Here is a 24,152-nt window from a genome sequence, read left to right on the forward strand (position 1 = left end):
TGTATCTGGCAGATTAAAGGCAGTATGAATCAAATAAAACAAAACCTAACCAAAAAAACTGTATTTTCCCGTTTACCCAAAATGGACACACTCAACTTGCCATTTCTTCTTTAACAAGGATGGCCATTCAACGCAGACAATCAGAAGACAACGCAAATTGTGAGCAATCAGAAAACAGGAAATTGACTGCATGACAGACATTTATATTAACTCCGGCTGAAGATCAGCCTAGTTAGTAAACCGTTTGTATTGAGGATTTTTAAAGCGCTTGAATATGGCATTAATGCTCCCAAACTCCCACATTGCACTAACATTTGTCATTTTCCCAGAGTAAGTTGATAAACTTGAATTGGCTTGAACTCCCATAACCTGTTGCACCATTCTCTGATTAATGAATCTCATTAAAACCGAATGGGCCATTTATACTTAGGGAGCACCGGTGCAGTGTAACGCATAGGTTTAGCTGATTTCTACTCGTTGACAGTCCCGTGTCACAGTTACCAATGCGCGGAGAAATGTGCTGTTTATGACCGACATCCGTGGCAATTATTGATGTAATACTCTGTAACTTGCCAGACACTCCTGATGTACCCAAACAGGTACCTGCAATGGTTTCGATGTTGAGAATTACTTTCTAACTTCCCACCAGCCTGCTCCACTTTATTAGATTCTCTTTCAAAGGTTTACCTGAGTGTTAGGTATCACTGTCAATCCACTTTTTATTTCTCGGGCACACAGCTTTCCTTTACAATACATTTTCAAACATCTATCTTGTGGTCGGTGCATGTTGAAAAAAGATACAAGGAGAGAGATTCTGTAATATGGTGAGGTTCTTCTCATCTCCGTGCCCAAACACTTTAGTGACATACACACGCATTCTTAACATATTCATTTTAGACATGCTCGACATTAACTTGCCTAAACTGAATTTAGAAACACCAATTAGAAATGATATCTTATTTTGTAATTTGAGGGGAACTTGGGGTGGTTGCAGAAATAAAGTCAGTAATTGTATTGTCTGACAATGGTATTAAACTTCGTTTTAGCTTTTTCGACTTGTGGTTGAATGTAGAATTAAAGGGAGTTAATTTCCAGCTGAATATTCTAAACATAATCACTTTGAACACGCTCTGTATTCAGTTGCACAAAGTGAATTTAGAAACATCTGGTATGATTTACAAATTATTTTGTCGTGTGACAGAGACTTGGAGTGTCCAGAAAAAAGTATGGCCAGTTAATTATTTGGCTGATAATACCTTCGGACTTTAATTTTAGTTTTATTTACTCGTGAATGCATGTGAAAATACAGAAACAAAATATCTGACAAATTCATCTGAAAAATACTTCAAGCTGTTAAATTTCACTTTCCCATTCAAAAAACACTGCCTCGCAGGCTAATCAGCAAAACAATATCCCAAGCTGTGTATATTTCCATGCTTAAGAATAATCTCATGTCAATATGAACACATCTGTTTGGGCTGTGCAAGGTGATACGAGGATCCTGTCTCAGCCTCCAGCAGGAAACCAACAGGCGGAACCTGTAAACCTGCCCCTTCTAATGATCATATAAATCCGGGTCACTGTGCTTTCGTTCAACACTCCTGGATCTGGTTTGTTCAGAAAGCTCTTGACAGAACCGTGTTCCACAAGTTATCAGAATGATTAAGTCAAGATTTTTTCTCAGTTTGTTACTGACATTTTTACCATGTGAGTGTTTTTTTGTTCATGTCTCTCTTTGTTACTGTCTCAATGTTCGTCTGCCTCAGGAATGTAAAAGACTCTGGCTTCTTTGTATCAGCATTAATACTCATGGGTTCTTTTTGTTTTCATTTTTAAAGGTGTCCAGTCGGAAGTTGTTTTAACTCAACCAGAGTCAGAGAGTGGCCATCCCAGCCACCCTGAAACTGACCTGTAAAACCAGCGGCTTCGATCTTTCCAATTACTGGATGCACTGGGTCCGAAACGTTCCCGGACAGGAGATGGAGTGGCTGCTTGAATACAAAAGTTCATCCAGCAGTAACTATGTATCAGCGATTAAGAATCGATTTACTGCGTCCAAAGACACTTCAAACAACATCTTCGCGTTGGACATGGAGAACCTGAAGATCGAAGACACCGCCATCTATTACTGTACAACACACCACAGCGAGAGGAACCAGGGCTGGACCCTTTCAAAAAAACAGCTCAAGGGGACATTTTGCCAATTTCATCGTTCACTGACGGTCAGTACCCGTTTTAAATTCAGTTCAACCAACTGCGATCTGAAACACACCTCGGGCTGCCTTTTACAACCCGATTACAGAGGAAACAGACCATTGAAACTAACAAACTGGGTGATATCACGGGACAATGTTTTTGGCATGTCGTATGTACTGCTGATACTTCCACCAATTAAAGGCTTGGACATAATGTTAGCTTTCATATATCTGACAGTTCGGGAAATGTCTACTAATCGTGGTCTGCAAACAATGCCGTTAATTCTATAGACTACCAGCACTAAATGTCCATTTCACATGAGAATTGAGACCCAGAGTGTATTCCAGAAAATGTACGGGTCTAAATCACTGTGACACTGCACTGGGGTGATCATCGTGGTTACTGGGGCAAAGGGACCATGGTGACGGTGACTTCAGGTAAGAACCTTGAACTTTCTTAGTGACTTTATTTTTTACTAACGTTCCATTCACGTGAATAATTCCTGAATTAAATGAAACTTAGATCCTGTGCTGAGCTTGATTTGGTTCCGTTTGAGTTTTGTTAAAACTGATTATAGACTTACATTAAGTCTCAGAAAATGACTGAGGTCGTTGTGGCGGATTCAGATGCTCAGTTTATATCTTTTTTAAAACTCAGATGGGCATTCTGTGTGGCTGACTTACTTGAAACACCTAAACTCTCTCAATCAGTCAGGTACAAGCAAAGTTTAGTGACACCCACTATCTGTGAGTTTTATTATCGACAACAAATGATAAGAACTTAAAGATATTGGAAATATCACTAACCAGGGTGAAAATATGTTAATTTATTGAATATATTCCCCGGGTGCATCATGCTCTTACCATGATTGCATTTTGTCGTTTGAGTTGTTAATTTTGTTGATGACAAGCACGTTGGATATTGCCATGGAATCTTCTTGTGGCACCACATTTCATTCTTTTGATTGGATGCTGAATGTGTTTTATTTGATTCTGTTGAAAAGTTGTATGGGTTCTGGCTTTGCTTTATTTGATGGTGTTGAATTGAGTTGATTCATCTTGTGGAATTGAACTGCGTTTTCATGCTTTCAGTAATCGGTGTTTTCTTTCGGCAAAGGGGATTGTCTCTCTGGATGACTCTCAGTTACGAATATCTGTGAAGTTCTTTGTACTGAATCGTTTCTGCGTTTGTTAAACGCGGGGCAATATTTTTTCTGATTGACTGAAATCACTATATCCGTTTGTAACTGTCTGAAGACCAACTTAACACAGAATCACGGAAGTGTGAGAAATTTTTAAAAAACGACGTTTTTTAGAGCTTTTTTTACATACACAGTCTCAGTTATCATTTTAAACTAGTTAAAGTCTGTTTGAAGTAGCCTCATTCAAAATAAAATTTGGGACTAAAATCTTAAGCTTCCGAATTCATCAGATTTCATGAACTTATCATAACATTCAATTCTAATGTTTGTCCATTGAACTAATTTCATTTTGACCTTAAGGCGATTAATCAATAGATGCCTTCAGCAGCTCTACTGTGCACTGCACAAGATTGACATGATCAGAAATACTATATGGGTTGGTAATAAATTGAGTTGTTGCAGAAAATGTTAAAACTTTAAGCGTTGTTCAATAAGTTATCTCAGAACCATGGCAGCTGATCTGACTTTTTATTTCTATTTGATTTAATTATTCGCTTGTGTGATGGTGAGCAGTTTTGATGGTTTCCAATTTGGGATATTTGTTGTGAGGTTACATTATATTCTTGGTTCTGTTGAAAATGTTTGCAAAGAGACAGTTTTGCTGCAAACACATCATTGATCCTCAGTGTTGTGATTGGGTAATCGTTGTTCAGTTGATGAGCGAATGTGCTTCGGTAAAATTAAGCTAATATATTTTTGAAGCTGTCTTTGATTTCTACATTGCTTTAGAAATATTTACATGGTCGTTGATAGTGAACTGCTTCAGTTTCCTCATTCCATGCAATCAGCATTGGAGTTGAACTTTCATTAAACCTAATATTAAAGTAAAAGGCAAATCGCAAAGGATTTGGAAATGACGGGAAACCAGACATGTTAGGGTGCAAGTTTTATTTGTAAGTAACAATTGAGAACTGGTCTAATCCAAACCTTAAATTCGAAACTCAGAACTCAATTTTCTACTTAAATCACAAAGTTTGTCTTGAAACAGTTTACAAGTCATAAGAAATATACATATAATTTCAAAAATATAATGTTCTTATTTTTCTTACGATTGAGCAAAATGCCATTACTGTGATATCATTAATCAAGAATTACCTTTCAATTCCGCTGTTCCCGACACACAAGTTTCCTGGCTGGAAGAGATCATTGGAAAAGACGATTAAGAAATTCTGCTCCAAATATTTCGATGCTGAACAAATTGATTTCACTGAATTGATCAGCTTTTCAGTTTAACTTGAAATGATTAATTCTTATAATCTGATTAATTTAGGTTTACAGGATTAAAAAATGTAACATTAACTGAGTGATTAAATCCATGCTATGCTTTAGATGTTCCCAATCCGTGTGTTTTAAGTAAATAGATACATTTTTCAACACATATCAACTGAAGAGACATTCATTAGGAAACAGCTGCGATAGTCGATTATGTCACCAAGTCTAGATTTCGATTCAATTAAAATAATCCAACATCGACTCACCATGGGAATAAATGATGCAAAATCGGAGATTTAAAAGGTTCCCTTCGGCCCAACAAGTCCAAACCCACGCTGAGCAACCACCCAGACACCTTCCCCGACATTTACCCCGAACACTACGGGGAGAATGTGCAAACTCCATGCAGACAGATACCCGAGGTGGGAGTTGAACCAGGATCCCCTGGCACTGTGAGGCAACAGTGCGAACCACTGAGCCACCGTGCCACCCCCTTCATGTTCCAGTCCATGCGTTCCAACAGTTGCAGAATTAACAAATTTCAGACAGTTCAATTTCATGTGGCATTCAAAACCACTTTTGTCTGCCAGAAATTAGGCACCACAGAATTGTTACAATCAGAATAAACACATCAGTAACAAAAGTCAAATTGTAGACCCCTGAAGTCAGTTGTGAGCAATGAAGGATATATCATTCAGTGAGACAGAGGGAAATATGCTGCACATTTTCTTTGTGCCTCTCTTGTCAGTGACACATTTAGTGGCACAATGTGGAATCAAATTATTAAGAACTCATTGTCAGCATGTAATGTTACTGACAAAGGTGATGTTACACTTCCAAAGATTCTAATCCATTTCAGCCTTAGCAGACCATCTGGTGCAGCAACATACAAAGGGTTAAGAGGAAGGGCGTTCTCAGTTGAAAGCCAGTTAAATTTAAATTTATGGCAACGCAAAACCTAGTTTTATTTCTCTACAGTTCCCATAGAGCTTGAACAATTCGGAATTGCTATCAAAGCATTCTTGGATAATTTTTCAAATGCTACTTTCATCATGTAAGCATTTTGTAACAATCCCTGGTTGCTGAAATCCTTGGTTAATTATTAACAAATTTGTGCACTCTCAAACCGGTGGTCTGTGTTGTCAGAGATTGTGTTCGGATCTGTTATAATGTAATGGTAGTGTCTCTGACTCTGAGACAGGTGGTTTGTGTACATTTACAACCTGTTAGAGAGGAATGTAATACGATGTCTTATCCGGTTATTTCAGGGGAAAAACCATTGAGTTCTTTGAGTACTGTTGGAATGCCACTCACAGAGGACTGTGAAATCGATTTAATCGCTGTCCAGTCTTGGGCCTCAGGTATTAGACAGTAGGTTGGCGGTTTGGAGCCTTTTTCAAATCAATATTTGATCACAGGCCTTTGGGAATTGTGAGCTGGGTTAATAGTGTAACTCCTCATAGAAATCCGGGATTTTGACTTGCTGTTCTATCAATACCATTTATAACTAACCAAAATTAATTATTCCCAAAGCATATTTGATGAAATTAAGTCGGAGCAGTTTTGGTTTGTATCAAACCATTACTGTGAGTGAATTTTACTGTTCAGTCTGGTGGGATTTTGGTTGAATCCAACACTTTGGTGGTAGCTTTTCAAGTAGTCTTCAACTGATATCTCAGATCATCCAGTACATCTTCTTATAATGCTTTTCCAACAGAAGTCAGGTAAACTTAATCACCGTCTAACTCAATAGGTATGAGTTCTCGTTCGAGAAAATACGAAAACAATTTGCTGCAGAATGATCACTGCAATTGAAATGATAAGCTTCCTTTCTCTGCACAGGAACTGCCCGACCTGCCGCTTTTCTTCACAGAATTCTGTTTTTATTTCGGATTTGTAGCATTCAAAGTTTGTTGTTTCAATTAAAAAATAATTCCTTTGTATGAAACAAGTTGTTCAGAGAGAAAATATATTTCATCAAATTGTGAATTTTCAGAAATATTTAATACCAGGTCATCATTGAAGGTGAGTGATCTCGCGTAGAGCCATAATTTCAGGAGAAGCTGTATGATGAAGTAACAACCTGTTCCAGAGGGCAATGGCTGCTGTATAGAATTATAGAATCTCTACAGTGTGGAAACAGGCCATTTGCCCCAACAAGTCCATATCTACCCTTTGAAGAGTAACACACCCAGACACAGTCACCTACCTTATAGACCATACATTTAACGCTAATGAACACATCTAAATTACATATTCCTGAACACCACGTGCAATTCAGCATGGCCAATTCACCTCCCTTCGCATCTTTGGAGTGTACGTAGGCGGGAGTTATTCTGATCACTCAAATAGAGAATGTCGATGCTCCTGTTCCAAATAATCAACAGGAATATTTAAAGAATATTTTCAACAATTAATTCGTTGAAATATTTTAGTAAATAGTGTTCAGCACCTTTGCTAGCTGAATTAATGACACAATGATAGGAAGGGATGATCAGGAGTAAAACACTTAGCCCCTTGAGCTATTCCACCACTTACTTAAAACATGGTACATTTGCGAGCTAACCTTTGACTAAAACTCTTTAACACATCTGATTAACAAGCAATAACTATCCCAGATTTAATGATTCAACTGCACATAACAGAGGGAGACACCATTTCTGAAAGGCATTTGTGTATGTATGTAATGTGACACAATAAGGATGTAATTAATTGCTCGTGAAAATAAGTTTGAAATTTCTGACAATTTCCAACTCAATCATCCCAATCGTCAGGTCCCTTTAATTTAACATTATATTTCTTTATTCCAAGGAAGTATACTGTATGATTACCGTGCTAAAAATGAGGAAATTTTCTTGCCCATGAAATGATTAAGAAGTGGTTCACTGGAAATACAATCAAACGACACACAACGAAACTATTGAGCACGTCATCTTTGTGTGGACACGCAAGCGCCAGAATAATCTTCATTTTTTCTAGTAGTTATTTGCATCGGTAGATAGGCGTGGAAATGTTAGGAATTTTGCATCTCCTTGAGAGATCAGTCGACTTTGGCCTCCTTGACTGTCTGACATTTCTGTGGTATTAACATTTTCACAGCTCTGTCAGGAAGTGAGTTCCATGGCTGTGATCCAGAAAGAGTAAAGGGGCAATGAAAGAATTGCAAGTCAAAATGTAGTAATGTTTGGAGGAACAGTCAACAGTCTGACCCACACACGATAAGATTGAACCCTTTATTGTACTGTTCAACTAAAGAATTAACCATTGGATTGCTCTGTCACAGAAAGGGTTTGAGGTCAAAACATCAAATGATTTCAAGAAGGTGATAGTATTTTCAAGCGTTGAAGGAAACAATAGATATGTGGGGGGGGGAAAGTTGAACCGTGTACAACATTGGATGAAAATTGTGAAAAATTGAATGGGGCATGGTTGTTAAGTTTTCATATAACAGCAAAATTGTTTCTATAATTAACAATAAAAGTTATCTAAAAGAACAACGAGATCATGATCAGCTGGGCCAATGGGCAGAGGATGGGCAGATAGAGATCAGTTTCAACTGAATATGACTCATTGCATTTTGGGAACAGAAATCAGGAAACAACCTAAAGTGAATGGTAGTGCACTGGGTCGTGATGTCGAACAGAAGCACCTGGGGATTCAGATACATAGATTCGTACAGAGTTATGATATGGCAATGGGTAGCTTTGTCAAACGTAGGGACTTGAGGGATCAGATTCATATATTGTTGAAAGTGGTGTCTCAAGTCGTTGGCGTGTTGAAGAATGTTTTTGTAAAATGTTTTCTCATTGCACAGAGTATTGAGTATAAAGGTTGGGAGTTTGTGTTGCAACTGTACCAGACATTGGAATCAACTGCCAGAGGAAGTGGCAAATGCAGATCTAGTTACAAGATTTCCAAGACATTTGGACAGGTACAGGAAGTGAATAGATCTGGATTGATAAGGGCCAAATGCAGGCTAATGGAATTTGCTTAATTTGGGAACCCTGGTTGTCATGGACGAGCTGGGCCGAACGGCCTGTTTCTGTGTTGTGTGACTCTCTGAATCTATGACATTATGATGGAGTCGGCTGAAAGTTGGAAGCTGGTGATCTAGTGAGGAGGTAGGTTGGTGATGTGGTAGATTTTGAGCTGATAGGCCGTGAGGTGTTGGGTGGTTGCTGGGGAAGCTTGCATGCACCTAGTCTGGCAGGGTGGCATCAAAGAAAATCATAATGGTCACAAGGAAATAACTTGGTCGCATTGTGCTTGGTAGGTCCTTTGAGCAGCAATGCAGGGTGTCTCCCTGGTGCCAAGATGGTTAATTGAGTGGCCAGCAGGCTGCAGGGCTGGTTAGTTGAGAGCTGAGGAGGGTGCAGGGCTTGAAATTTGGAGGTGGGCAGAGTGCCAGGCCAACTAGTTGAGAGGTCAACAGGGTGCAGGGCTGGTCAGTTGTGAGGTGGGGAGGGGGTCAGGATGGTTAGTTGAGTGGTAAACAGGATGTCAGACTGGTTAGTTCAGACATTGGCAAGACGTCAGACTGGTTAGTTGAGAGGTTGGCAGAGTGTCAGACTGGTTAATCGAGAGCTGGGCAGTGTGTCGGACTGGTTAGTTGAGAGGTGGGCAGGGTGTCGGACTGGTTAGTTGAGAGGTGGGCAGGGTGTCAGACTGGTTAATCGAGAGGTGGGCAGGTTGCTGGGCTGGTTAGTTGAGAGGTGGGCAGGGTGTCAGGAAGTTCAGTTGTTCGCCTTAGCAGAGTGCTGGGCTCTTTCGGCGACAGAAGGTCATTGTACTGATGTGACACGTGGATATGATGTCAAAATGCAAAGCTCGGAGTGTGGCGAAGGGCAGATGGGAACAGAGCTGGGATGCAATGTGCACAGGTTGACTTGGGTATGATGAGAGATCAGTGAAGGTCTGAGTTCATATCTGGGTAGGGATATCCTGTCAGGGGTTTTGTAAAGTCGGGTGTCAGGACTAGATTCACCAAGGACCAGGTGCAGTGTCGCAGGAGTGGAATTGAGTGAAAGGAATCGAGATTACATTCTTGTCTGGAATATGGATTGCCTTGAATGTGTGTTATCTCTTGAGATGAGGGTCATGTGTTCCGAGGGTGAATGAGCGTGTAACAGTGTTGGGGCTGTCAATGTGAGTGGAAATTGAGGTTGGTAAGTGAGTCAGAGCGGTGGTTAGTCTGAGAGGTTAGAGTTTTACCATGAACTGCTTGTAAGTTTGTTGGTTATTGAAGTAAAAGAGTCCTTGTTCATTTCTCGAATCATATTCACATAAATACTCAGTTCAGCTCGCTGTCACATTCCAAAGTCTCTGAACCTTAATGGTCCTCTATATTTCAGAAGTCTCCAGAATTCAGATAATTGCCAAGTCTATCATTGAGCTTCCAGATAATTCGCATGATATCAGCTGTGACAGGCATTCTCTCAGTCCCAGTGCCCTGCAACTGCCTTCTTTACAGAGAGTAGATTCTGACTGACATTGATAAGCGAGGAAGGGATACTGGAGTCGAAACGTTCACTCTGGTTTCTCTCCACAGATGCTGCCAGTTGTTGGGTTTCTCCTGCAACTTCGGTTTTTATTTCCAATTCCAACTTCCACGTTTTCTTGGTTTGCATTTTGTGAAACGACTCTGCTCGTCACCTGCAATCCAATGAAAGTGTTCGTTGGTGAGATTTTCTAACAGTTACTTTTCGTGGGATCAGGGTGTTCTTATTTCTAAGTTTTATATAGTAATGGTCAAGGTCGAGGGCATGTTTCTGAAGAGGCAACCAATAGATCATGATCAACGACTGATGGGAAACAAAAATAAACTCAAGGTATGCTGAAGATTTTAGCAGGAACACACTGACATACATTTACAGCTGAGGAAACATTTGGGTAACCAATAAGGTCGAATTAACAGAAAGTAACTTGCTCAATTGTTCATTCTATCCTAGAGACTGCATCTCCCCCCACACTTTATGGACTGGTCTCCTCCTGTCAGCAACACAATGCCGACGGTTCTGTGATCTTTGGTTGTTTGGCCATGGACTATTCCCCTGACGTTACCAAGGTGACCTGGAAGAAAGGTGGGAAGCCAATCACGACTGGATTGAAGACTTATCCATCCGTGAGAAACAAGAAGGGAACTGACACCCTGAGCAGCCAGTTAACCCTGCCTGAGTCAGAAGCGGATTGCAGAAAAATCTCCTGTGAGGTTCAACACAGCGGGTCAAAGCAGAACACTGGAATGCCATGTAAGTCTTGTGGGAACTGAGGCGAACAGCACATCTGTGGTTAACATGAATAGGACATTAGTTATAATACATTTGACATAGCCATAGAGATGTACAGCACAGGAAAAGGTCATTCGGCCCATCCAGTCCAAGCCAATCAATTACAGCCCCCAAACAATTCCAGTTCAATATGTCCACAATTGATCCATTGCTTTGTGTGACTTGACATTTCTTATATCCATCTAAATATTTCTCACATATTATGCGGGGCTCAGACTCGACATGACTTACTGGCACTGAGCTACGGAATCACACCCTGTGTGAGATTTTGTTTTCCCCGATATCCTCCTGTCCTTACCCTAACCCTATGCCCTTGAGACATTGCTCCATCCATGAAGGGGAAAGGTTTTGTTCTGTTTACTCTGTGTATGTCTACCATAATTCCAGACATCACAATCATCTTCTCTCTCAATCTTCTCTGTTCCATGGAAAACCCCAGTTTGGTGAATCACATTTCATAATTAAAAACTTCCAGTCCAGGAAACATCCTGGAATATCTCAACAATGCTGCCTTCTGTCTAATCACATTCCTTCCGTTACATGCAGTCCTATACTACACATGATGCTTCATGTCTGGCTTAACCAGTATTTTATTAATTTCCAATATCATCTCCCAACACATAATATAATAGTCTTGGCTCATAAAAGCAAATACCGTTCACACATCTTAGCCTTTTTATCCACCTGCCACATTACTATAAGGGATCGATGGGCATGCAATCCTTTTCAGAGTTCCACCATTCAAAACATAATACCTCTTAGTTTCTCCTGACCAACTGCATCACCTTACACTTATCCAGAATGATTTTAATTTGCCATTTTTCAGCACAAGTGGCCAATCCTTCTGTGTCTCGCTGCAATCTAAAGGTATCATGGTCACTCCCTGCCAACACGGCAATTTTTGCTTCAGCTGTGAACCTACTAGCCAAATCTCCTGCAGTATATTCTAAATCACTTTTTCATAATAGAGACATCAATAAATCAACACTGAATCCTGCAGAACACCACTAGACATATACTTCCAGCCACACAAACATCCTACGGCCATTATCCTCTGCACTCCGCCACTCAGCTACCTGAGGATTCAATTCGTCAAATTGACTTGACATCAACTGGCTCTGATCTTTACTATCATCAGGATATCGACTTATTTCTTTGAAAACTACCATCAAATTGCTCAGACATGACTTCTCGTCAATAAAATCGTGCTGAGAATTGTTGATTAATCTTCCAGATGAAGATTAATTCCCCTGTCCATGTCTTCCCTACTACTGAGTCTAACTTGAGCCGAGCCTGTGGTTTCATTGTTTGTCCCTTCATCCGTCCAGCATAGCAATACCACACTGGCAGTTTTGCCATATCCCCTGTGGCCAGGAATTATAAATTATTGCCAGCGACCAATATTTCATCCTTTGTCTGGCATACATTTTATCTGCCCTGGAAATATAACTATTTTTCATCCAGCAAGACAGCACATCACATCATCTATCCTAATTCCTGAAAAAACATCATACTTCTCCATGTTTTCTATACCCACATATTCCCTCACACTGGTGAACATCAACAATTTTTACCGCCCTTCGACATCTTTCCCTGTCTCGCTTGAAGGCATTATATTTGGAATATTGAACAGCCACTCCTGCCCCTTTCTCAACTTGTCTCCATGACATCAAGTGCACACTTCCTCCTTCATGCCGTTAACTCATCTGCCTTGTTTATCATACTCCTTTCATTGAAATGAATACCATTCAACCTTACTATCTCACCCTCTGATCAAACTGACCTTCTTGACTTCCTTGCTGTGACCTCTAATTTTTATCATTACATTGTCCTGCTAATTGTACTGTGTTGATTTCAGCTTCTATAGCACTCTGCATAATTATGATACTTGTAATGTTAAGGTTATTATCTATTGGCCATAATAGAATTTGTTATAATAGAACTGAATGTATTTGTTATCAAATTTGTCGGATAATTTATGCATTGTTTTTCATAAAGGCCCATTTCTCGAGCCAACTCTTCTTCTCACCGTGAGTCCCAGTGAAGAAATCGCAAGCAGCAAGTTTGCAACCATCGTGTGTTCAATCATTGATTTCCATCCGAAGGAAATCTCCGTGACATGGTTGAAAAATGGCCAATCCGTGGATTCTGGTGTCTCCACGTCTCCTGTGTGTGAGGCGGATGGGAACTTCTCGGTGATGAGTCGGCTGACAGTCCCTTATAGTGAATGGTTCAACAGCGCAGTGTATACCTGCCAGGTCACTCATGGAGAGAACACTCAAAGTCAAAACATCACCACACCCCAGGGTAAGACATACAGACGATAGAACTATAAATCATTTTGAACTCCGATGTCAATCAGATACACACATTTATCAAATTTAGTGAACAGCACGAAGGTGTAGAGCATCCTATTCACAAACGTGTCATGTATTTCAGTTTGAGTGTTACATTAGCATTGCTCATAATTTAACATTATGTCAAATCAGAAAAGCATGTTTCCCTCTATATTGAAGACATATAGACAGTGAGCTGGATTAACAGTCTTTTTTTAAAGTAGTTTGTTGGCTGACCACACTTGGAGAGGCAGAGTGCCGAATCCATGCCTGGTGACTTGCTTAAGGATAAAGGGGTTGGTGGTGGGGGAGGGGTGCGTGTCTTGTGGGAGCCGGGGAGCAGGGTCAGAGAGGTTTTTCTTTGAAACTTAGAACATGCTGAGAGTCCGAGATTGGGTGAACGTGGAATAAATGTTTTGGCCAGAAGGCCAGAGTAGGACATGAGGGCATATCCTCAGAGTCAAAGGGTGCACCATTTGGAACTGAGATGGGGAAAAATGTCTACAGCCAGTGGGGGGGGTGCATGTGTGGAATTCATTGCTGCAGAGGGTTATGGAGGCCAAGTCAGTGACTGTACTTAAGGTGGCGATAGATCGGTTAGTACATGGAGAAGGCTGGAGAATGGGGTAGAAAAACATACCAGCCATGATCGAATGGCAGGGCAGACTAGATTGGCCGAACTGCCTAATTCTGCACCTTTATCTTACTATCATGTGGTCTCAAAATGACATGGTAAAACATGCAGCGACCCTTCTTTCAAAATAAATCAAAATGTGTTCAATGCTTCATTTCCAGCTCAGGAATGGCCTGTTGTCCTTGGGCATTGTACGTAATAGATTTTATCTGGTACTGAGCTCTTCAACCTCATTTATGGGACCAGGCGGCGGACCAAGTTGGTATCATATTTGATTAATCTGGATAAACATGACCTATTTGAGCCTCTTTAAGATACTCTCCGCAATTAGTGGATGTGGCAGGAGAATACATTCTCGTGGTAAGGCTATAGTAGGGATGAACGATTAGGAATTTGAATCAAGGCTGACTGAGCCCAGGGTGAGGATGGAAATGTTCATGCAGTGAGCAGTGGAAGTCTGAATAATACTCGCGCAAAATTCCATCAAGTTGTTAGAATAATTGAAGACACTCGAATTTGTTCAGTATTTGTTCTACTAAGAAATTCACTGTTTTGCTTTTAGATCTATTCCAAATTTGACATGAGTAATAATATCTCATGGTATATTTTAGAGAATGATCTCACACCAATAATGTCAATTATTTTCAATAACGTTAAACATGTTGAATAGAATTTCTGTGACTGATCACTGCCCCTGTAACACCTTATATCCTCTGCAAATGCACGAGAACAAAGACAATAATTATGATTGATTACAGTTTGCCCAAAACTAGGGGTATAATTTGGCATTCAGAATGCCCAGCAGCATTTGCAAGTAAATTTCATGAACATAGAAATGAAGTCGTTATATTCAGATTACTCTTGACACAAGTATCAATGGATGGTCGTAAGTGAGAGAAGAACTCTAGAAGAAAGGTAATTCCATGTGTTACACCGTGGTATCTTTGATTTTACTTTTTCACAGGTTTCACTTGTTACAAAGGCAGTGTTCTTTATGAATAATTACACGGGACATGTTATCGATAATAACAAATGTTTTCACAAATCAAAATATATAAACAACAGGAACCAACATTTCAGCAATGTTTGGAAGCTGCCATGTCAAAGGTGGTTTCTTCACTTCATGTGGGAGTAGCCTGAAGGCTCGGTGTTTTGATTCTAAAGAGGCATTTTTCATTGATTTGATTTCTGTTTCATAGGAGTTAATGAGTGCCACGATTACACAGTTAAAATCCTACCACCACCAGTAGAACAGGTCTTACTGGAGGCGACGGTGACATTAACCTGTGTTGTGTCCAATCCTCCTTCTGGAGTCAATGTCACCTGGATACAAGAAAAGAAGACTCTGAAATCAGAGATTGTTAACCAGCCTGGAGAAGATCCCGACAGCGTGATCAGCAAATTGAGCATTTCTACCGAAACCTGGCTGAGTCACGTTAGTGTCGAATGTGTGGTGAACCATCCATACCTCCCGACACCTCTGAGAGACTCCATCCGCAAGGGAAATGGTGAGTGGTGAGAGGAAAGAACAAAGTATTCCACGTGTAATCTCGATCCAGTTACATACATGGCATGCTTAGATTGGCTCCACATAACGTTGGGAGCATGAAAGATGTGTCTGATGGCAGGATAGCTAAATATCTGACTGAGAACAAAATGGACCAAAGATTGATCTTTTATGATTATAAGTCAAATAAAGTGGGAAGAAACCAGATTTGTATTTTTAACATCAGCAATGACAAATGTACAGGATGTGTTAGTTGTGGGTTAGAAACATGGAGTCGACTTTCGAATTAAACTCTTTTTATCTTAATGAATAGAATGGATATCATTCTGCTGGTTTAGAAAATGAGAGCGTATAAAGCCCAAATTTAAAAAAAAAACAAAACTGGCATATTTTAATATGTAGTTAAATGCAATATTGATTCTGGATTTTTATAGTTGATTTATATTTGTTTCAAATATTCTGCAGGAGAAAAGCTACTGGAGCCATCAGTGTCAATCCAACTGCCACCAACAGAAGATGTTTCTGCTCAGAGGTTTCTCTCCCTCACCTGTTTAGTGAGAGGCTTCTACCCCCGAGAGATCTTCGTCAAGTGGACAAACAATGACAAGCCGGTGAATCCCAGTAACTACAAGAACACTGAGGTGATGTCGGACAGCGAGAATACCTCCTTCTTCATGTACAGCCTGTTATCCATTACAGCAGAGGAGTGGGCCAGCAGTGCTTCTTACTCCTGTGTGGTGGGACATGAAGCGATTCCATTGAAGATCATCAACAGAACAGTCGATAAATCCAGCGGTAAACCGAGTTTTGTGAACATTTCACTTGCACTGATGGATACGGTTAATTCATGTCAATAAAAAAAACTCAAAGTTGTTTTTAATAATTCAACAAAAGTAATAAAGCTTTTTCCTCAAATTGTGATTTAAATATACAACCGTTTAATTAATTGTGTTTCCCACTTTTACTTATATTCCACCTGTAAAGTTAAATTGGATTATTAACAGGTCTAGGACTCGTGTCTTGTGCAGTTAATGTTCCCTGCACAGGTAAACTTAGGATCGGAGGCAGACTAAAGCTCACTCAATACCAGATTCTGCAAAGAACCTTATCCATCTTAAATTCCATTAAAACGAAATCTTAAAATGCCCAATTTCTCTCAAGTAAAGACCACGGATTTTGAACTTTGTTTTCCTGATTCCCCGATTGCACATTCTCACAAAATTCATGTCGGCTTTAAACTGCCACCATGCAACAAATGGGATCGCAATCTTAAGAGACATTTGGAATTAGTTTTGATTGGAAAATGCCAATCGCAAACAGTGCAGAGTAAGTTGAATATGACACTTGTTTCTGTGGAACGAGGAATCTTGTACCAGTGCAGTGGTTGACAGAATGAATCTTTATTTCAACACCAAAGAGACCCGAAATGAAGGTTATTGTTGTTGAGCTCAGGTAGGGGGAGAGGGGAATTTTTAAAGGTCTGTACTCTTACTCACTCTGCAGAGATTTCAAGATCGAAGTCCTCTGTAATGCAACCCAGTTGCTGACAGTAACAGTCAGCTTCTTGTATAGTGTTCGAAGATTCCATGTTTCCATGCAAAATAATACCTTTGTGTCTGCACAATTCGATTGACCCTATTAATCGTTTGTTAACATTGACTCCCCTTAATCCAAAACTGGTATTTACATCATCCCAGTTTGAGGCGCATAGTTTTGTCTCAGTTTTCTGGAGCAAATGGGATAAATTCTGGTATTCGAACATCTGACATCATTTTGCTACAAGTACAGAACATTTGTAGATATTTTGTAATCAGCATGTTCAGAAAGGCAATTCTGCATATCTGGAGTAGTGGGGTTTTGATCTCAGGTCTCTTGTCTCAGAGACAGAAATTCTTTCGCTGTAACAAAAGAGTTGCTCACATCGAGGGCCGAATGGCCTGTTCTGCGCTGTATTGTTCTATGTTCTAAAGCATCTATCTCTCCACGACGATCAGAAATGTTCCTGACAACATCAGGGTCAGATATAAATGTTGACAATCCATAAAAACTGGAACAATAATACAAATTACAGTCTAGTTTCAGAGCTGAAGCAATTACAGAGAAATGCTCACAAATACACGTGTAAAAACACATACACAGGCTCTCACCTAAAGACACATGCTTATGCACACACATAAACGTGCACACAGATGAACAGCCAACACTCTTATATACACAGAGCCACACATGCAAATAGTGCTTGAACTCTCATCTCAACTCCCACAAAAACGCACGTACACAGAAAGAATAGCACGTGCACAAGTGAACAAGGATATCCACACATAATCACGAAAAGCATCGACGCAAATTAATACACAAATGGACATGACTGCATTTCTATTCATGCAGCATAATGCTGACCGACATACATTCATACGCACAAAGATGCAACATCTGAAAAATGTTCTCCCACATGTAAACTCACACAGGCACATATGAGCACAGGGTTAGACATTAATATTATTATTTTTTAATTTTCATAATGACAAACATATGATTGCAGAGGCAGCTTAATTTATTTTTAAACCACTTTGATCAGCACTTATATATGGTCACACACGCACATAAATTCAGAGTCTCACGTGCAGACGCGCAAGTAATGGGGTGTTTATTAAACAAGGAGAATGGTACAAGCGTCAGCAAACATCCACACATAATAACACAAACAAACACATCCGGCAATGGTTTAGGATAGATTGCCACACAAACAGAGATCATCACGCAAAGATAAACATCCACCAAACATGACGTTGCATGCTCACATATATTGAGCACAAACATGAAAATAACCGAATGTAGGTAGGACCTGAAATGGACAGATCCTGCAGTCTATTGGTAGGATGGCACTGACGAAAACCAGACAAGGACATTAAATGATAGACATAGGCGTCAAAGAAGTGCCATTTTAGCATGATGATGCTTACGCATTGTGAAGGGAACAAGATTTACATACAACAAGCACGTGAGCACATCATCAGTAAAGAATATGAGTATGTTTATTCATGCACACACTCCAAAATGGGCAGGTGTAATCTAAGAGACACGCATTACCACATCCACAAACACAAGGAAAAATATACACATCAAGCAGCAGAAAAAATAAATTAAGAGAGACATGGACAAAAACTTATTCCTAAATATGCAGATCGTACAAACAAAAATATGAAGCGATGTTTTTACTGTGGATGAAATTTATATTCGTGACTTACCAAACAATTGATCACCAATATATCATGAAGATGAGAACCATATTTGAACCTTCATCCAGTGATGGACAAAATATTGAACTAAACTGCGGTCACAGCCCATATTTAAAATATAACGATAAAATTAAAATATTTGTTCTCTGTAAGTATTCCTCAAATGATAATATTCTTCAATAATAGATTAAAAGGCAAAGTAATTCGAAGTTTTCCAGCACGGACAGTAAGGAAAATTGTGCAGTTAGTTTTCGTAATTTCTTGATGAGAGTCAGTCATGCATTAATACATGCAGATAGAGAGTCAAACCTGAGAAACACCTGACTGCCTAAAGAAGATGTAGCAGTCTCTAATTACAATACTAAGGTGCAGATAGATCAGTCAGGATAAATACACAATCTGAATACGTTTTCTCGGTTTTATATTCATAGATTCAATAGATCGCACTTGGAATGAAGACAATGAAGATGATAATGGCAACATCAGGGCAACTGCGTCCACATTCATCACCCTGTTCTTCCTGAGTATTTTCTACAGTGCTGCCGTCACTCTGGTGAAGGTGAGAATAATCAAATATTTCACACAGCAAGGAGCCAAAGATGTCTTGTGAAATATCAAAATGTGCCATTGAATGCAACTGAGAACCTGAATGCATCGGATCATAAACATCTGCATCATGACTTTATCTGTCTTTTCCAGGTTAAGTGAATGAGTTGTGGACACCGTAGATTTTCCTCATCTGCTTATCAAGTCTTCTGAATTCCCAATCTACAATCTGTCCTGTTGCTGACTCGAACAGTGAGATCACTTAAGTTTGTCAGTGTGTAACTAAGATAAATATTGATGGCCTTTCGTTTTCACTTTGATATCTTTGAGGTTATTATAGTTGGAATAATTTATAGCTTCCCAATTCAATTTGTTTTTTTTTTACTTGTTCCTTATTCAGAATGGTTGCTTCCCTCATATGTTGAGCTCTTTCTGGCGATTGTTACAGATGTACATAAAATTCACGGCTCATAGTGCATGCAACCTCGTCTCAATGTAGCATCCAGTCAATATATTCACTTCTATTAACATTAACATAAGCGTTTCGATAAAAATGCTTCTGAAGTGGTTAATAAATCTTGAATGAAATGCACTAACTTTGAGTTTGCTTGATTCTTTTTTCAAGGCCAATAAGTAATAATATATTTTCCCAAGTTTACACGTCCCACTCCCTTCCCAAAAACACTTTTCACTTGATCTGTCCAGTTATGTTTCATTCAGTCAGAAGGTTAATGCTGCACCATCAAGTGGACCACTAATATAAATGCATCGTTCACACTGTCTGTCTTCTAGAATTCTCCAGAGGCAGAATGATTAGACACCATTTCCTCTTAAGCACAAATCGTCACGCCCACGGGTCATGTAATAATGAAAATCAGGAACATTGCTCCACAGAAACGTATAAGAGGCAGACAATGGAATTAGAAAGTTGAATCTGTTTAAAAACAAAAAGTACTCCCAATGTCAGGACACCTTAGTTTAGCAATGCTGAACTAAGAGAGGATATTTCTGAGGGGTGGTCCAGTAAAGCTAAATAAATGGAAGTCCGAAATAAGAAGGCGATGCGATTGTAATAGTCCCTCCAGTTGTCAGAGTGAAATTGAAGAACAAAAATGTAAAGAGATCTCATTTATATATAAGAATAATGGAGTTGTCATCATAGTGAATGTTAACCTTCCAAACATAACCTGGGACAGCCATAATGTTAAGGACTTGGATGGTAAGGAATTTGGTACATGTGCTCAAAAAAAGTTTCTTAATTAATATGTAGATGCAACCACAACAGAGAAAAAAATCTTCACCTTGCCTTGTGATATCAAGCGGGGCAAGTGATTGAAGTGATTGCAGCGGAGCAGTTTGGCGCCAGTGACTATAATTCAATGAGTTCGAAAATACTTATGGTAAGGATAGGTCATGTATAAAAGTTAACGTTCCTCATTGGATTCGGGGAAACTTTGATAGTATGAAACAAAAATTCCAAGAGTAAATTATAGTAAACTGTTTGCAGGTAAAGGGAGAGCCAACAAGTGTGAGGTTTCCATAAGTGAGGTAACGAAACTTCAGCAGCATTGCATTCCCGTTAGAGTGAAGGTAAGGCTGGGAACACGAGGGAACAATGGAGAAATAAAGATGCTAATGTTCTGGTTAACAATAAAAATGAGTTGTATATTAGATATAGACAAATGAGATGAAGTGAATTTCTTGAAGAATATAAAAGTTGTAGGGACATTTTTAAAAAGAGAAATCAGGAGGGAGAAAAGTGATATATGATATGATATATGATATATGAAGATTGTACCAACCTTCACCACTTCCTCTGGCAGCTCATTCCATAAATGCATCATCCTCTGCATTAAAAGTTGCCCATTAGGGCCCTTTCATTTATTTTCCATCTCTCACCCTAAACCTACACCCTCTAGTTCTGGACTCCCTCAACCCAGGAAAAAAAATGCTGTCTATCCACTATATCTACGCCACTCACGATGTTATACCCCTCGCCCTCAGATGCTCCAGGGTAAACAAGCAGCTTATTAAGCCTCTTATTATATTACTGAATGTGGCCGTGAAGATGTAGAAACCGGGAGGGAGTCCTTCATAAATCATGCTGCATTTTACATTAACAATATCATTGTTTTAATATCAGTTAGTTTAAAATCGAGGATGGATGCCTTTTCAATTTCTAGAGCTTGCAGTTAATAGAACCTACAAATTATTTCTGTATTTATAATTTCTTATATCAACCCATCATTTTACATTTAGTTGTTGCAGTTATCATGTGAATTACTGCACTTCACTGAGTACTTAACCAAAACAAATTCCCAAAGCACAATAAAGTATAACTGCAAATTAAATACTGTCTCAAATAAGGACAAATCAGGGAGCTACAGACCAGAGCGTTTGATGTCAGTGGTGGGCACGTTGTGAGAGGGAATCCTGAGGGTCAGGATGTACATGTAATTGGAAAGACAAGGACTTATTAGGGATAATCAACATGGCTTTATGCGTGGGAAATCATGTCTCAAAAACTTGACTGAGTTTTTTTGAAGAAGTTACAAAGAGAATTGATGAGGGCAGAGTGGTAGACATTATCTATATGGACGTCAGTAAGGCGTGCAACAAGGTTCCCCATGAGAGACTGGTGAACAAAAGAGACCTACGAGGCAACATTTTCACTCAGATGGTGGCATATGTATGGATTGAGCTGCCAGAGGAAGTGGTGACGGCTCGTATAATTGCAACATTTAAAAGACATTTGGATAGGTATATGAATAGGAAGGGTGGTATGGGTATGGGCCATGTGCTGGCAGGTGGGACTAGACTGGGTTGGGATATATGGTCGGCATGGATCAGTTGGACCCAAGAGACTATTTCCGTGCCGTACATCTATATGACTCTATGAGTTCCCATGAAATCCAAAAGGGAATTAAGATGAACCTGCGCTCCAAGGTCTCTTTGTTCAGCAACACTCCCTAGGACATTACCATTAACTGTCTAACTCCTGCTAAGATTTGCTTTCCCAAAATGCAGCACCTCGCATTTATTTGAATTAAACTCCATCTGCCACTTCTCAGCACAGTGGCCGAACTGGTCAATATCCTCTTGTAATCTGAGGTAACCTTCTTCGCTGCCCACAACACCTCCAATTTTGTTGTCATCTGCAAGCTTACTAACTGGAACTCATAAGCTCGGTTCCAAATCATTTATATAACTGACAAAAAGTATAGGTCCCAGCAACAATCCTTGTGGCACTCCACTAGTCACAGGCCTCCAGTCTGAAAAGCAACCTTCCACCACCATGCTCTGTCTTCTACATTTGAGCCAGTTCTGTGTCCAAATGCCTAGTTCTAGATCTAACCTTTCTGACCAGTCTCCTCTGGGGAGCCTTGTCTTACTGAAGTCCATATAAATCACCTGTACCGCTCTGTCCTCATCAATCCTCCTTGTTATTTCTTCAAAAACACTCAGTCCAGTTTGTGAGACATGATTTCCCATGCACCAAGTCACGTTGACTATCCCTCATAAGTCTTTGCCTTTTGAAACACATGCACATCTTGTCCCTCAGGATTCCCTGCATCTTTATGCGTTTCAAGACATCCAGCACTTCCTTCTCTGTAATATGGACACTTTACAAGGTGTCACCATCTATTTCCCGACAATCTATACCTTCTATATCCTTTTCCACGTTAAATACTGATGCAAAATACTCGTTTGACATCTCCCCATTTTCTGCAGCTCCACACAAAGGCCGCCTTGTCGATCTCTGAGGGGTCCTATTCTCTCCCGACTTACCCTTTTGTTCTTAATGTATTTGTAAAAACCTTTTGCATTCTCCTTAGTTCTATCTACGAAAGCTATCTCTTAAATATACTCCTCCTGCCTTTATACTCTTTTTAGGATTACTCTATATATCCTGTTTACACCTTACACATGCTTCCTTCGTTTTCTTAACTAAACCCTCAATTTCTTACATGGATAGGTGCAACTCTGACAATCCTGAACAAGCTTGACACAAAGCTGCCTGCCTGTTTGGCACCACATCCACAAACATTCAGTCCCTCCATCGCCAGCACTCAGTGGCAGCAGTTATTACACTCTACATGGCGCACTGCAGAAATTAACCAACGATTCCAAGACAGCACCTTCCAAACACACAACCACTTCCGTCTAGAAAGACAAGGGGAACAGGGACTTGGGAACACCACCACCTGCAAGTCCCCTCCAAGCCTCTCACCATCCTGACTTGGAAATATATCGCAATTCCTTCACAGTCGTTGGGCCAAAGCCCTAAATTTCCCTCCCTACTGGCATTGTGGGACAACCCACAGCACGTGGACTGCAGCAATTCAGGAAGGCAGCTCACCACAACCTTCTCGAGGGGAATTAGGGATGGGCTATCAATGCTGGACAGCCAGTGACACTCAAGTCCCACAAATGAATAAACAATAAATCACCATTGTTTGAAACCAATTGACTATTAACAACATTATAAATCCTTTCGCACAAACACACACAAAACCGTCTCAAGTGTACAGCACTGAACGTGAATACTTTTTCTCGCGTGGCTGCTCTCCAATTTTACCTTTATAGGACTGAAAAAGCTGTGTTCACAATACTCCCGCTCGGTGAAGGTCCATGTGCCAACTGGGGGGATGTTTAATGAATCATTAATGCCCTCAGTGGAACCTGCCAACCTGGCCCTGGCAAAATTGTGTACACTCCGCCTTCCATGGCCCCTTCTACTCATTTGCCTGGATTTCCAGTTCCAGTAATGACTGCGATCATGGATAGGAGGCTGTTCCAGTATGCAGTTGGGATACGCTGCTGTTCATCTATATGGTCTTGTTTAGGTGGGACACCCTGAGTCTTCAGGATATGGCATCCCACACAATGGAGTTCCCACCGACTGCTAATAAAATGCCATCATTGATGGGAACAGACTCCACATTGTCCAACTGAGTGGCCATCCTTTCCCTGTTTTGAAATCAATAAAATAC

At 40.0% G+C, this 24,152-nt stretch overlaps 1 pseudogene; it reads left to right on the forward strand.

Annotated features, from left to right (window-relative positions):
* The first annotated feature begins 1,623 nt into the window (after positions 1–1,623).
* Positions 1,624–19,579, forward strand: LOC140471386 (Ig heavy chain C region, membrane-bound form-like; annotated as a pseudogene).
* The last annotated feature ends 4,573 nt before the right edge of the window (positions 19,580–24,152 follow it).

Source organism: Chiloscyllium punctatum, chromosome Y (genome assembly GCF_047496795.1).
Source record: "Chiloscyllium punctatum isolate Juve2018m chromosome Y, sChiPun1.3, whole genome shotgun sequence".
NCBI lineage: Eukaryota > Metazoa > Chordata > Chondrichthyes > Orectolobiformes > Hemiscylliidae > Chiloscyllium > Chiloscyllium punctatum.